The sequence below is a fragment of the Nerophis ophidion genome, linkage group LG02 (assembly GCF_033978795.1).
Source record: "Nerophis ophidion isolate RoL-2023_Sa linkage group LG02, RoL_Noph_v1.0, whole genome shotgun sequence".
NCBI lineage: Eukaryota > Metazoa > Chordata > Actinopteri > Syngnathiformes > Syngnathidae > Nerophis > Nerophis ophidion.
Genome location: NC_084612.1, coordinates 65730504 through 65746943, shown reverse-complemented (window position 1 = coordinate 65746943; position 16440 = coordinate 65730504). Strand labels below are relative to the sequence as shown.

The 16440-nt window shown below is 39.4% G+C and overlaps 1 protein-coding gene across 1 annotated transcript in view; it reads right to left on the bottom strand.

The window, feature by feature from the left end:
- Window positions 1–13774, bottom strand: part of kaznb (kazrin, periplakin interacting protein b) — a 272644-nt gene extending 258870 nt beyond the window's left edge. The window contains exon 1 of the mRNA XM_061888872.1: window positions 13665–13774. The gene's annotated coding sequence lies outside the window, so the exon portion shown is untranslated. The remainder of the gene's footprint in view (window positions 1–13664) is intronic.
- Window positions 13775–16440: the final 2666 nt, after the last annotated feature.

Sequence of the window (16440 nt, the reverse complement as noted above, 5' to 3'; positions counted from 1 at the left end):
GTGGAGGAGGGAAAAAATAAATAAATCTCAGCCCGGTCCGACCGGCTGCCATCGCCTCGTCGAGAAACGTGGCTTCCTCTCGGGGACATTGGCGGTCACCACACCCGTGGCCACACCCCTCCGACTTTCAGGTTGTACAGGTACGACCATATAATCTCATTAAAACACTAGTAACCCAATAAGAAGATAAGGGATTTTCCAGAATTATCCTAGTAAATGTGTCTAACAACATCTGATTCGCTCTGCTGTCTGGTTTTTGTTTTCTTTTTTCTAGTCCTTCACTCTCACTTTCCTCATCCACGAATCTTTCATCCTCGCTCAAATTAATGGGGAAATTTGTCGATCCGAATCGCTCTCGCTGCTGGTGGCCATGATTGTAAACAATGTGAGGATGTGAGGAGCCCTACAACCCGTGACATCACGCGCACATCGTCTGCTACTTCCGGTACAGGCAAGGCTTTTTTATTAGCGACCAAAAGTTGCTAACTTTATCGTGGATGTTCTCTACTAAATCCTTTCAGCAAAAATATGGCAATATTGCGAAATGATCAAGTATGACACATAGAATGGACCTGCTATCCCCGTTTAAATAAGAAAATCTCATTTCAGTAGGCCTTTAATTGGACTTAAACTAAAAATCTCAATTATTAACAAAACCACTCCAAAAATTCTAACTTGTTTAACTATTGTTTGTATCCACTGGCAAAGCTTTCTAAGCACTGCCCAGCCTTGCCAGAGGTTTTCTTCTACTGTTGATGTGTTTCTATGCTGCTGTGTGTTTACTTGATCCCCTGTCAGTAAACTAGCTCCTATTGCTTTATTGACCACCTTGACGGCGCTAATGAAGATACATAGCGGCAAAGTCAGGCTGCTTATGCAAACGGAGGTCCTTGAATGCACCATTAGTCAGCACATTTCAACAGCTGATTAGATTCTGCAGGTGGAAGTCCAAATTTTCCTCACTTCAGACTATAGGCCATGAACGTTTGTGGCATGGTGACATACAGGAACGTGCACATGATTATAGAGGGGCAGGGGCTCAAAGTCAGAAAAGGGCAGGACATTTTTTGGGGGTAATTTACACAATATGGAAATTAATGTACAAATTAAATTTGCTAATAGGAAGCTAACTACTTAGCTGTGTGTCCTTTGTAGGTAAAAGTGATTGCCATTTCTTTTGTGTCAACAAATTATTGTCATAATGAGTTAATTCACATTATCATAGGCTTGGAAGACATGAAAAGCAACAAAACACTGTGGGAAGTGAATTATATTTATATAGCGCTTTTCTCTAGTGACTCAAAGCACTTTACATAGTTAAACCCAATATCTAAGTTACATTTAAACCAGTGTGGGTGGCACTGGGAGCAGGTGGGTAAAGTGTCTTGCCCAAGGACACAATGGCAGTGACTAGGATGGCGGAAGCGGGAATCGAACCTGCAACCCTCAAGTTGCTGACACGGCCACTCTATCAACCGAGCTATGCAGCCCCTGGTTTATTATTAGGCAATTATCCTTAAAGATAAGCACTTTAATATTGAACATTGAACAGTGCAACATGAACTTCGAAAAAAATAAATAAATAAATACCCAAATGGAAAAAACTTCAATGTGAAAATCTGTCTTTCTTCCCTTAATTTGAAGAAAACACCATCAAGTTGTAACTTATGGTCTTTCTCACTTAACGCTCAGACTAAACAACTGAAATGCAATACAACTTTATATCTAAACCTCTACTGTGAGAGAAATGTGATCCGTCGTAAACACAGTGCATTTTATTTGGAAAATTAACCTGGTGTTTTATTTTGTATTTTGGACACTACTTCCTGTCCCGCACGATCCGCTCTGCTCTGTGCGGAATAGATGTGCCGTGCTCAATTGATGCGCCGTGCTCCGACGTCCGGCAAAAACAGAAGCTGACACATTGAATAATAGATTAATACAGCGTTTTTATGAAATATTGCCCATATTAGATGCTGAATAAGTGGACGGCGACTAGACCAGGGGTGTCAAACTCAAATACAGAGTGGGCCAAAATTTTAAACTGAACAAAGCTGCGGGCCAAGGTTGAATAAATTAACCTTTTAATAGGGACCCAAACAAGTTTTGCATTGAATATTGAACAAGCAAGGCTTATATAACTTTATAGTGACAAGCAAAAGAGAGTTTCAAATTAACATAATTAAATGATAATTAAAAAAAATATCATTGGCATATCAAATTATATATTGTAGCGTCCCAGAAGTGTTAGTGCTGCAAGGGGTTCTGAGTATTTGTTCAGTTGTGTTTATGTCGTGTTACGGTGCGGATGTTCTCCCAAAATGTGTTTGTCATTCTTGTTTGTTGTGGCTTCACAGTGTGGCGCATATTTGTAACCGCGTTAAAATTGTTTATTCAGCCACCCTGAGTGTGACCTGATCAATCATGACTTGCATTAACTTATGTGTGTGTAAAATCCGCTTATATTGTGTGACTAGGACGGCACAATGTTTGCATGTAGGAAAAGCGGACATGATGCAAGGTTGTAGAGAAGGCTAAAGGAAGTGCCATTAAAACAATATTGTTGCCCGGGTGGAAATCTGGATCAATTTGGGTGAATGGTCCCTCCGGGAGATTTTCAGGAGGGGCACTGAACTTCGGGAGTCTCTGGAGGGTTGGCAAGTATGAGGATTAGCGGTACTAGAGCGGCATCGCCGCTGTATAATACCGGCAGGCCAACTCTAATGTTTAATTTGATATTGCCTCAAGGGCCAAAGGAAATTACACGGCGGGCCACATTTGGCCCGCGGGCCAGAGTTTGACACCCATGGACTAGACCATAATTTATATGTTCGAGTTGCTCCACTGTCACGTCACGTCTCAGGCTGCAGTTGACTCTCTATCCTCTCTCTCACTCACTCACTCACTCACTCGCCCTCTCTCTCTCTCTGGCGGAAGCGCAGGCTCAAACAACCCGGTATTACAAGAAAACGTGGAGTTTTTGTACCGCTGTTTTTTTTTTTTATTCGGTTTTTTTTACATCCCTAACAGGAATTTATCAATGTTGTTTAAAGAAAAAAAAAAACACACACACACACAGAGGCAGAGGGCACTTTTTAAGACGAGGCAAAAAAGGGCCGGGGCTCAAGCACCCATAGGGCCCTATGTGTGCACGTGGCAGGTGACATAAAAAGAGCAAGTGCAGACACTTTAAATGAGCTTGGAAGGTTACTAAGATGAATGATTTTTAAGTTGATGTTGGGTTCCAATAAAGCTGTTACTAATATGCTGCATACTGACAGCCAGCCTCAAATTAAAAAGCAAAGATTTTTTTTTTTTTTAAGCAGATAATGCAGCATAACAGAGTCAATTTGTGATGTATAATTCATGAAGGCAGGCTTCACTTGACTTTTTTTGTTCTTGACACATTTGGCAAGCGCTAGCATATTTTATTCAAGACATGAAGACACTCCTTTCTCATGTATTACTTGCATGAATATATTTTGATACATCTCAAAATAACGGAGACCACAAATGTTTTTTTTTCCTTTTTGGCTTAATTCCAACAAAAAAAAATTATGATACAATACAACACATGCGATGAGTTGGCGACTTGTCCAGGGTGTACGCCGCCTTCCCCCCTATTGTAGCTGAGATAGGCACCAGCGCTCCCAGGGACCCCAAAGGGAATAAGCGGTCGAAAATGAATGGATGGAAAACAACACACATTTCTTATTGCCCTCAAAAAACAAAAGGCATTAAAAACATTTGACTTTTCTTGTTGCACGTACAATTTATGATGTTATACTTTATATATAGCCTGCCATAATGTAGGCGTAGATCAGGGGTCTGCAACCCGCGGCTCTTTAGCGCCGCCCTAGTGACTCTCTGGAGCTTTTTCAAAAATGTATGAAAAATGGAAAAAAAAAATGAGGTGAAAACCCTACATTTTTTGTTTTAATATAGTTTCTGTAGGAGGACAAACATGACACAAACCGCCCTAATTGTTATAAAGCACACTGTTTGTATTAAACATGCTTCACTGATTTGAGTTATTTGGCGAGCGCCGTTTTGTCCTACTAATTTTGGCGGTCCTCGAACTCATCGTGGCTTGTTTACATGTACAACTTTCTCCGACTTTCTAGGACGGGGGTGTCAAACTCAAATACAGAGTGAGCCAAAATTTAAAACCGAACAAAGCCGCGGGCCAAGGTTGAACAAATTAACCTTTTAATAGGGACTCAAACAAGTTTTGCATTGAATATTAAACAAGCAAGGCTTATGTCGCTTTATAGTCACATACAAAATCGAGTTTCAAATTATAATGAGTAAAAAATATCAATGGCATATCAAATAAAATGTCAATAAAAATTGGGGGAGCGGGGTTTGGTGGTAGCGGGGGTGTATATTGTAGCGTCCCGGAAGAGTTAGTGCTGCAAGGGGTTCTGGGTATTTCTTCTGTTGAGTTTATGTTGTGCTACGGTGCGGATGTTCTCCCGAAATATGTTTGTCATTCTTGTTTGGTGTGGCTTCACAGGGTGGCGCATAGTTTTAAAAGTGTTAAAGTTGTTTAAACGGCCACCCTCAGTGTGACCCTTATGGCTGTTGATCAGGTATGCATCGCATTCACTTGTGTGTGTTAAAGCAGCATATATTATGTGACTGGACCGGCACGTTGTTTGTATGGCGGAAAAGTAGACGTGACGACAGGCTGTAGATGACGCTAAAGGCAGTGCCTTCAAGGCACACTCCCAATATTGTTGCCCGGATGGAAATCGGGAGAAATTTGGAAGAATGGTTGCCCCGGGAGATTTTCGGGAGGGGCACTTAACTATGGGAGTCTCCCGGGAAAATGGTGAGGGTTGGCAAGTATGAGTATCAGCGGTGAATGCAGTGTTACAGAGGCATCGCCGCTGTGTAATACCGGCGGGCCAGCTCTAATCTTAATTTGATACTACCTCGAGGGCCAAATGAAATTACACGGCAGGCCAAATTTGGCCCGCGGGCCAGAGTTTGACACCCATGTTCTAGGACGTGTTTTATGCCACTTCTTTTTCTGTCTCATTTTGCCCACCAAATTTTTAACGTTGTGCATGAATGCACAAAGGTGAGTTTTGTTGATGTTATTGACTTGTGTGGAGTGCTAATCAGACATATTTGGCCATGACTGCAAGCTAATCGATGCTAACATGCTATTCAGGCTAGCTATATGTACATATTGCATCATTATGCCTCATTTGTAGCTATATTTGAGCTCATTTAGTTTCCTTTAAGTCCTCTTAATTCATATTATATCTCATAACACTATCTGTATATAATATGGCTTTTAATGGTTCGCGGCTCCAGACAGATTTGTTTTTGTATTTTTGGTCCAATTTGGCTCTTTCAACATTTTGGGTTGCCGACCCTTGGCATAGATTATAATAAAATAGAACGCTTTATAAAAGCACACTGTTTATATTAAACATGCTTTACTGATTCGAGTATTTGGCGAGCGCTGTTTTGTCCTACTAATTTTAGCGGTCCCTGAACTCATCGTGGCTTGTTAACATGTACAACTTTCTCCGACTTTCTAGGACGTGTTTTATTCCACTTCTTTTTCTGTCTCATTTTGCCCACCGAACTTTTAACGTTGTGCATGAATGCACAAAGGTGAGTTTTGTTGATGTTATTGACTTGTGTGGAGTGCTAATCAGACATATTTGGCCATGACTGCAAGCTAATCGATGCTAACATGCTATTTAGGCTAGCTATATGTACATATTGCATCATTATGCCTCATTTGTAGCTATATTTGAGCTCATTTGGTTTCCTTTACGTCCTCTTAATTCATATTATATCTCATGACACACTATCTGCATGTAATATGGCTTTTAATTGTTTGCGGCTCCAGACAGGTTTGTTTTTGTATTTTTGGTCCAATATGGCTCTTTCAACATTTTGGGTTGCCGACCCCTGGCATAGATTATAATAAAATAGACCGCTTTATAAAGCACACTGTTCATAATAAACATGCTTCACTGATTCGAGTATTTGGTGAGCGCCGTTTTGTCCTACTAATTTTAGCGGTCCTTGAACTCATCGTGGCTTGTTTACATGTATAACTTTCTCCGACTTTCTAGGACGTGTTTTATGCCACTTCTTTTTCCGTCTCATTTTGCCCACCTAACTTTTAACATTGTGCATGAATGCACAAAGGTGAGTTTTTTTGATGTTATTGACTTATGTGGAGTGCTAATCAGACATATTTGGCCATGACGGCAAGCTAATCGATGCTAACATGCCATTTAGGCTAGCTATATGTACATATTGCATCATTATGCCTCATTTGTAGCTATATTTGAGCTCATTTAGTTTCCTTTAAGTCCTCTTAATTCAATTTATATCTCATGACACTATCTGTATGTAATATGGCTTTTAATTGTTTGCGGCTCCAGACAGATTTGTTTTTGTATTTTTGGTCCAATATGGCTCTTTCAACATTTTGGGTTGCCGACCCGTGGCATAGAGTATAATAAAATAGAACGCTTTATAAAGCACACTGTTTATATTAAACATGCTTCACTGATTCGAGTATTTGGCGAGCGCCGATATGTCCAACTAATTTTAGCGGTCCTTGAAGTCATCGTGGCTTGTTTACACGTATAACTTTCTCCGACTTTCTAGGACGTGTTTTATGCCACTTCTTTTTTCGTCTCATTTTGCCCACCAAACTTTTAACATTGTGCATGAATGCACAAAGGTGAGTTTTTTTGATGTTATTGACTTATGTGGAGTGCTAATCAGACATATTTGGCCATGACGGCAAGCTAATCGATGCTAACATGCCATTTAGGCTAGCTATATGTACATATTGCATCATTATGCCTCATTTGTAGCTATATTTGAGCTCATTTAGTTTCCTTTAAGTCCTCTTAATTCAATTTATATCTCATGACACTATCTGTATGTAATATGGCTTTTAATTGTTTGCGGCTCCAGACAGATTTGTTTTTGTATTTTTGGTCCAATATGGCTCTTTCAACATTTTGGGTTGCCGACCCGTGGCATAGAGTATAATAAAATAGAACGCTTTATAAAGCACACTGTTTATATTAAACATGCTTCACTGATTCGAGTATTTGGCGAGCGCCGATATGTCCAACTAATTTTAGCGGTCCTTGAAGTCATCGTGGCTTGTTTACACGTATAACTTTCTCCGACTTTCTAGGACGTGTTTTATGCCACTTCTTTTTTCGTCTCATTTTGCCCACCAAACTTTTAACATTGTGCATGAATGCACAAAGGTGAGTTTTGTAGATGTTATTGACTTGTGTGGAGTGCTAATCAGACATATTTGGCCATGACTGCAAGCTAATCGATGCTAACATGCTATTTTGGCTAGCTATATGTACATATTGCATCATTATGCCTCATTTGTAGTTATATTTGAGCTTGTTTCCTTTAAGTCCTCTTAATTCAATTTATATCTCATGACACACTATCTGTATGTAATATGGCTTTTAATTGTTTGCGGCTCCAGACAGATTTGTTTTTGTATTTTTGGTTCAATTTGGCTCGGTGGCAGAGGGGTTAGAGCGTCTGCCTCACAATAAGAAGGTCCTGCAGTCCTGGGTTCAAATCCAGGCTCGGGATCTTTCTGTGTGGAGTTTGCATGTTCTCCCCGTGAATGCGTGGGTTCCCTCCGGGTACTCCGGCTTCCTCCCACCTCCAAAGACATGCACCTGGGGATAAGTTGATTGGCAACACTAAATTGGCCCTAGTGTGTGAATGTGAGTGTGAATGTTGTCTGTCTATCTGTGTTGGCCCTGCGATGAGGTGGCGACTAGTCCAGGGTGTACCCCGCCTTCCGCCCGATTGTAGCTGAGATAGGCGCCAGCGCCCCCCGCGACCCCGAAAGGGAATCAGCGGTAGAAAATGGATGGATGGATGGATGGCTCTTTCAACATTTTGGGCTGCCGACCCCTAGCATATATTATAATAAAATAGAACGCTTTGTTGACATTTTTTTTTACAAAACCCAAAACCAGCGAAGTTTGCACGTTATGTAAATCGTAAATAAAAACAGAATACAATGATTTGCAAATCCTTTTCAACCTATGTTCAATTGAATAGACTGCATAGACAAGCTATTTAAAGTTCAAACTTGCAAACATTAGCTCATTTGGAATTTGATGCCTGCAACATGTTTCAAAAGAGCTGCCACAAGTGGCAAAAAAGACTGAGAAAGTTGAGGAATGCTCATCAAACACTTATTTGGAACATCCCACAGGTGAACAGGCTAACTGGGAACAGCTTTGATGAAATGCAAATAAGGATGGGGCGAGGGTCACTTTGTGAACGAATGCGTGAGCAAATTGTCGAACAGTTTTAGAACATTTCTCAACTTGCTATTGCAAGGAATTTAGGGATTTCACCATCTACAATCCAACTGGAACTTTTTAATAACTAATGTTCCTTGGTTAAATAATGTAAGCTCACTATACCGGTATGTTTTACCACTATCACGGCAGATATAAGATCTTTTTACTACTTTATATTAGAAATGGCAACAGCGGAGGGTTAATGTCCCATAACAAGAAAACAGAGAAAAACTGAAGTGAAGTGAATTATATTTATATAGCGCTTTTTCTCTAATCACTCAAAGCGCTTTACATAGTGAAACCCAACATCTAATTTTTTTTTTTACATTTAAACCAGTGTGGGTGGCACTGGGAGCAGATGGGTAAAGTGTCTTGCCCAAGGACACAACGGCAGTGACTAGGATGGCGGAAGCGGGGATCGAACCTGCAAACCTCAAGTTGCTGGCACGGCCGCTCTACCAACCGAGCTATACCGCCGATAAGAAGAATCTTATCGACTACTGTATCACCACGGACTACGAAGGCGGATCTGCGCAATTTTTCAGGATTTATGCAGATCCCAAATACAGATCAGCTGGTACCAGAAGGTAAGAAAAGTTGCTTTTGTATAATATTGCGAAACAAAACACCAGATAATATGTCATACCTTATACATACGTCATTAATACTTGTATGATGAAGCACAGTACAATCCATCAAGCGGTGCGGCTTCATGGCTTACCATAGTCATACTAAAACATTTTGATAGATTTTTAAACGCAGTGTGTAAGGTTATATATTATTAATGGAACATATAACATTTTGGTGTAGTTTACTTGAGTCATATTGCAGTCTACACGTATCTCTAGTGTGGGACTGCCATTATATTGCAGTCTACACATGTCTCTTATGTTTGACTGCCATCTACCAGTCACATTTATCATTACACCATGTACCAAATAAAATAGCTTCGAGGTCGGTAAGCAAAACCCAAATTTTTCCGCACATTAGGCGCACTGTCCGCTTTTGAGGGGAAAAAAAGGATTTTCACTGCACCTTATTGTCCCGAAAATACGGTATATCCTTTAAATCTGATAATTCTGCAGTCATAAAAGGTGTTCCACAGGGATCGGTTTTGAGCCCGCTTTTCCCCTTTGGCCATATTTCCCGAAAATGTAACATTTTCTTCCTCTGCTACGCTGATGACGCCCAGCTCTACCTCTCCACCAAGCCCAATGCCATGCACACTTCCACCCTCCTCCCTCACCTTTTTCTAACTCGAAATAAAACCTTTGTTCACCGTAAACCTCCTCAAATTAAACGGTGATAGAACTGAAATTGTTCTTATTGGTACAAAATCTTCATTTTCCAAAGTCATCAGTTTCTCCCTAACTATCGACAACTCCCCAGTGCTCTCTTCCCCTCAGGTTAAGAGTCTGAGATAGCAGCACACTGTCATTCCAATCTCACATCAATTACATCACTCGCTCTGATTAATTCCACCTCCGCAATATCCACTGGCTGTGCCCTTTTCTTACCGTCTCTGCTGCTTCAATCTGTGTTCCATCCTACAAACCCCGTTTCCATATGAGTTGGGAAATTGTGTTAAATGTAAATATAAACGGAATACAAATTATTTTCAACCCATATTCAGTTGAATATGCTACAAAGACAACATATTTGATGTTCAAACTGATAAACATATTTTTTTTTTTGCAAATAATCATTAACTTTAGAATTTGATGCCAGCAACACGTGCCAAAGAAGTTGGGAAAGGTGGCAATAAATACTGATAAAGTTGAGGAATGCTCATAAAACACTTATTTGGAACATCCCACAGGTGTGCAGGCTAATTGGGAACAGGTGGGTGCCATGATTGGGTATGAAAACAGCTTCCCAAAAAATGCTCAGTCTTTCATGAGAAAGGATGGGGCGAGGTACACCCCTTTGTCCACAACTGCGTGAGCAAATAGTCAAACAGTTTAAGAGCAACGTTTCTCAAAGTGCAATTGCAAGAAATTTAGGAATTTCAACATCTACGGTCCATAATATCATAAAAGGTTCATAGAATCTGGAGAAGTCACTCCACGTAAGCGGCATGGCCGGAAACCAACATTGAATGACCGTGACCTTAGATCCCTCGGATGGCACTGTATCAAAAACCGACATCAATCTCTAAAAGGATATCACCACATGGACTCAGGAACACTTAAAAAAAACACTGTCACTAAATACAGTTTGTCGCTACATCTGTAAGTGCAAGTTAAAGCTCTACTATGCAGAGCAAAAGCCATTAATCAACAACATCTAGAACGCCGCTGGCTTCTCTGTGCCCGAGATCATTTAAGATGGACTGATGCAAAGTGGAAAAGTGTTCTGTGGTCTGACGAGTCCACATTTCAAATTGTTTTTGGAAATATTCGATATCTTGTCATCCGGACAAAAGGGGAAACGAACCATCCAGACTGTTATCGACGCAAAGTTCAAAAGCCAGCATCTGTGATGGTATGGGGGTGCATTAGTGCCCAAGGCATGGGTAACTTACACATCTGTGAAGGCACCATTAATGCTGAAAGGCACATACAGGTTTTGGGACAACATATGCTGCCATCTAAGCGCCGTCTTTTTCATGGACGCCCCTGCTTATTTCAGCAAAACAATGCCAAGCCACATTCAGCACGTGTTACAACTGCGTGGCTTTGTAAAAAAAAAAAAAAAAAACAGTGCGGGTACTTCACTGGCACACCTGCAGTCCAGACCTGTCTCCCATCGAAAATGTGTGGCGCATTATGAAGCGTAAAATACGACAGCAGAGACCCTGGACTGTTGAACGACTGAAGCTGTACATAAAAGAAGAATGGGAAAGAATTCCACTTTCAAAGCTTTAACAATTAGTTTCCTCAGTTCCTAAACGTTTATTGAGTGTTGTTAAAAGAAAAGCTGATGTAACACAGTGGTGAACATGCCCTTTCCCAACTACTTTGTTATGTGTTGCAGTTAATGATTATTTGCAAAAAAATATAAAGTTTGTGAATTTGAACTTCAAATATCTTGTCTTTGTAGCATATTCAACTGAATATGGGTTGAAAAGGATTTGCAAATCATTGTATTCCGTTTATATTTACATCTAACACAATTTCCCAACTCATATGGAAACGGGGTTTGGACAAAAACTGCACTGGCTATGAAATGACTATGAAATATTTCTCTCAACCGCAGCTTCACTCCTCATTTGTCTGAACTCCTCTACTTCGCTATTCCAGCATGCTCCCTTAGATCCTCCTCTTCCAAGCACCTTGCTGTGCCACCAACCCGCCTCATCAACCATGGGGAGCAAAGCTTTCAGTCACTCTGCTCCCAAACTCTAGAACTCTCTCTCATCTGACGTTCGCAATATTGACTCCTTTCATACATCTAAATACAGACTCAAAACTCATCCATCCATCCAGTTACGGCTTCTCAGCCTAAGCAGAGAAGCTCAAACTTTCCTCTCCCGAACCACCTCGTCCAGCTCCTCCTGGGGGATCCTGAGGCATTCCATGGCCAGTCAGAAGACTTAGTCTTCCTAACGTGTCCAGTTTGATACACACTTAAATAAATTGCCAGAAATAGCCAATTTGCTCAATTTATCTTTAATAAATAAATCTATATATATATAACAAAATGGATATTTCTGTCTGTCATTCCGTCGTACATTTTTTTTCCTTTACGGAAAGTTTTGAGTAGAGAATAAATAATGAAAAAATACAATCGGACGGTTTAAAAGAGGAGAAAACAGGAAAAAAATGAAAATTTAATTTTGAAACATAGTTTATCTTCAATTTCGACTCTTTAAAATTCAAAATTCCACCGAAAAAAAGAAGAGAAAAACTAGCTCAGTCGAATCTTTTGGAAAAAATTAAATAAATAATTTCATGGAACATCATTAGTAATTTTTCCTGATTAAGATTAATTTTAGAATTTTGATGACATGTTTTAAATAGGTTCAAATCCAATCTGCATTTTGTTAGAATATATAACAAATTGGACCAAGCTATATTTCTAACAAAGACAAATCATTTTTTCTTCTAGATTTTCCAGAACAAAAATTTTAAAAGAAATTCAACAGACTTTGAAATAAGATTTAAATTTGATTCTAAAGATGTTCTAGATTTGCCAGAATAATTTTGGGGAATTTTAATCATAAGTTTGAAAAAATATTTCACAAATATTCTTCGTCGAAAAAACAGAAGCTAAAGTGAAGAATTAAATTAAAATGTATTTATTATTCTTTACAAAAAAAAAAAATTATTTACTTGAACATTGATTTAAATTGTCAGAAAACAAGAGGAAGGAATTTAAGAGGTAAAAAGGTATATGTGTTTAAAAATCCTAAAATCATTTTTAAGGTTGTATTTTCTGAAAGTTATAAGAAGCAAAGTAAAAAAAATAAATGAATTTATTTAAACAAGTGAAGACCAAGTCTTTAAAATATTTTCTTGGATTTTCAAATTCTAATTTGAGTTTTGTCTCTCTTAGAATTGAAAATGTTGAGCAAAGCGAGACCAGATTGCTAGTAAATGAATAAAATTAGAAAAATAGAGGCAGCTCACTGGTAAGTGCTGCTATTTGAGCTATTTTTAGAACAGGCCAGCGGGCGACTCATGTATATATGTATATATATATATATTATATATATATATATATATATATATATATACATAAATACATATATACATACACACATATATATACATACACACAAACAATTTTTTTTTCGGGTGCTACTTTTAGGAACACTAATACAAAACCTCACGATAACATCTGATTGAAAGCTAAAATGTTATGACAGACTGCCTTAAAAAACCGACTGGAATTAAAAAAAATTTTTACTGAAAGAGACGCCCAGAAAGTACATGACAATAATGTGGGATTTATGATATTAACTATGAACAATAAAACACTGAATATTGACATCACATGAACGTCGCTCCTCTTTTACTTCTCACACTCCCTTCTCAATCGACATTATTTACAATTAAGCAAAACACAACAAAAATGCAATAAAAACGGCGAAATGCGAAGGGTAAAAACCGATCTGATGCATTGTTGCGGTTTCTAATTTCAGGGTTTTTGATTTTGGCGACAAATAACACACTTGGGTCCTGATCTACTAAGATCCAAATAACACGCGCCGTTTGTGTGTTATATTAGTGGGCATGTTGCATGTGATCTTCTAAGACTGCGTGTGCAATTGAAAAGTAGTGCAGAGCACCTTATTTAAAAGAGGTTTTTTTGTGTATGCTACATGGTGAAAAAGATTTGCTCATTACTGCACATTCATGTTATCATGCTCCTTCTTACCTGTGGCCATGTTTAGGGACAGAAGACAAGTAGCACTTTTTAAGGGTGTTTCAGAAGCAAGCCTGCAGTGCATCCACAATAGAACCCCGAATGGACTAAATTGCTAAATGACAACAGGTGCGCTGGCAAGTGAAGGTGCTGCATAACGAATGCAACAGGAAGTGGAACTTAGAAAATAAGAGCGCTGGACAGGAACTGGAAAACGCAAGACTAAACTGTCAAACTGGGCGTGACATAAATAGTACAATAGAACACTTGCCCCCAATTTTTTTATTTTGATTTCTATTTATTGTTTTAATTGGTTTTACCCTTTAAAATCGTTTTTAATTGTATTTATTTTTATATTGGTTTTATTTTTTTATTCAGTCATTGGTGGGGCTTAGGATATTTCAATATTGTTTTTAATATTGGTTCTGCAGCACTTTGGAAACATTTATGTTGTTTAAATGTGCCATACAAATAAAGTGGATTGGATTGGATTGAACATTGTCCCATCAAATTGTAAACAGTAAAAATTACAAATTGTGTTCTTTTTCTCCAAAAATGAAACCCTGATATTGGAAAATGCATGCTTATATTGTATAATGACTATAATGTGTAAAATCCATCCATCCATCCATCATCTTCCGTTTATCCGAGTTCGGATCGCGGGGGCAGCAGCCTAAGCAGGGAAGCCCAGACTTCCCTCTCTCCAGCCACTTCGTCTAGCTCTTCCCGGGGGATCCCGAGGCGTTCCCAGGCCAGCCGGGAGACATAGTCTTCCCAACGTGTCCTGGGTCTTCCCCGTGGCCTCCTACCAGCTGGACGTGCCCTAAACACCTCCCTAGGGAGGCGTTCGGGTGGCATCCTGACCAGATGCCCGAACCACCTCATCTGGCTCCTCTCGATGTGAAGGAGCAGCGGCTTTACTTTGAGTTCCTCCTGGATGACAGAGCTTCTCACCCTATCTCTAAGGGAGAGCCCCGCCACCCGGCGTAGGAAACTCATTTCGGCCGCTTGTACCCGTGATCTTATCCTTTCGGTCATGACCCAAAGCTCATGACCATAGGTGAGGATGGGAACGTAGATCAACCGGTAAATTGAGAGCTTTGCCTTCCGGCTCAGCTCCTTCTTCACCACAACGGATCGATACAACGTCCGCATTACTGAAGACGCCGCACCGATCCGCCTGTCGATCTCACGATCCACTCTTCCCCCACTCGTGAACAAGACTCCTGGGTACTTGAACTCCTCCACTTGGGGCAGTGTAAAATGTGTAATTACAATGGTAGTTATGGGAACTGTTTTATTCCTTGACACTAAAATGCTATTAGGTTTGGAATCTGACACGGGCGAGAGATAAAACAATGCAACAAATTAAGTCTTATTGCCGTATTTTTCGGACTATAAGTCGCAGTTTTTTTCATAGTTTGGCCAAGGGTGCGACTTATACTCAGGAGCGACTTATGTGTGAAATTATTAACACATTACCGTAAAATATCGAATAATATTATTTAGCTCATTCACGTAAGAGACTAGACGTATAAGGTTTCATGGGATTTAGCAATTAGGAGTGACAGATTGTTTGGTAAACGTATAGAATGTTCTATATGTTATAGTTATTTGAATGACTCTTACCATAATATGTTACGTTTACATACCAGGCACCTTCTCCGTTGGTTATTTATGCCTCATATAACGTACACTTATTCAGCCTGTTGTTCACTATTCTTTATTTATTTTAAATTGCCTTTCAAATGTCTATTCTTGGTGTTGGGTTTTATCAAATAAATTTCCCCCAAAAATGCGACTTATACTCCAGTGCGACTTATATATGTTTTTTCCTTCTTTATTATGCATTTTTGGCAGGTGTGACTCATACTCCAGAGCGACTTATACTCCAAAAAATACGGTACTAATGTTATGTATATTTAGGCCTTATCTTTTACCCCAGTAGTCCATCGCCTTAACATTAATCGTTTAACTCAAGGGTATCAAACAAATTTTGACCACCGTGTAATTTCATTTGGCCCTTGAGGCAATATTAAGTTAACATTAGAAATGGCCCGCCGGTATTATACTCATATTTGCCAACACTCCCGATTACCCCGGGAGACCAAATTTCAGTGCCCCTTCCGAAAATTTCCAGGGGGGCAACCAATCTCCCGAATTTCTCCCGTTTTCCACCCGGACAACAATGTTTGGGGCGTGCCTTAAAGGCATTGCCTATAGCGTCTTCTACAACCTTTCGTCATGTCTGCTTTTCCTACTTAAATACAGCGTGCTTACCAAGTCACATAATATAAGCGGCTTTTACACACACACACACAAGTGAATGCAAAGCATACTTGATCAACAGCAGTAGAGGTCACACTGAGGGTGGCCGTATAAACAACTTTAACAGTTTTGCAAATAAGCGCCAGACTTTGAACCCACATATTTCGGGAAAACATCCGCACCGTAACACAACATAAACACTAGGGGTGCGAATCTTTGGGTGTCCCACGATTGGATTCAATATCGATTCTTGGGGTCACGATTCAATTCAAAATAGATTTTTTTTTTTTCAATTCAACACGATTCACGATACAAAAACGATACAAAATGATTGTCTATTCATTCAATACATAGGATTTCAGCAGGATCTACCCCAGTCTGCTGACATGCTAACAGAGTCGTAGATTTTTGTAAAATGCTTTTATAATTGTAAAGGACAATGTTTTATCAACTGATTGCAATAATGTAAATTTTTTTTAACTATTAAACGAACCAAAAATATGACTTATTTTATCTTTGT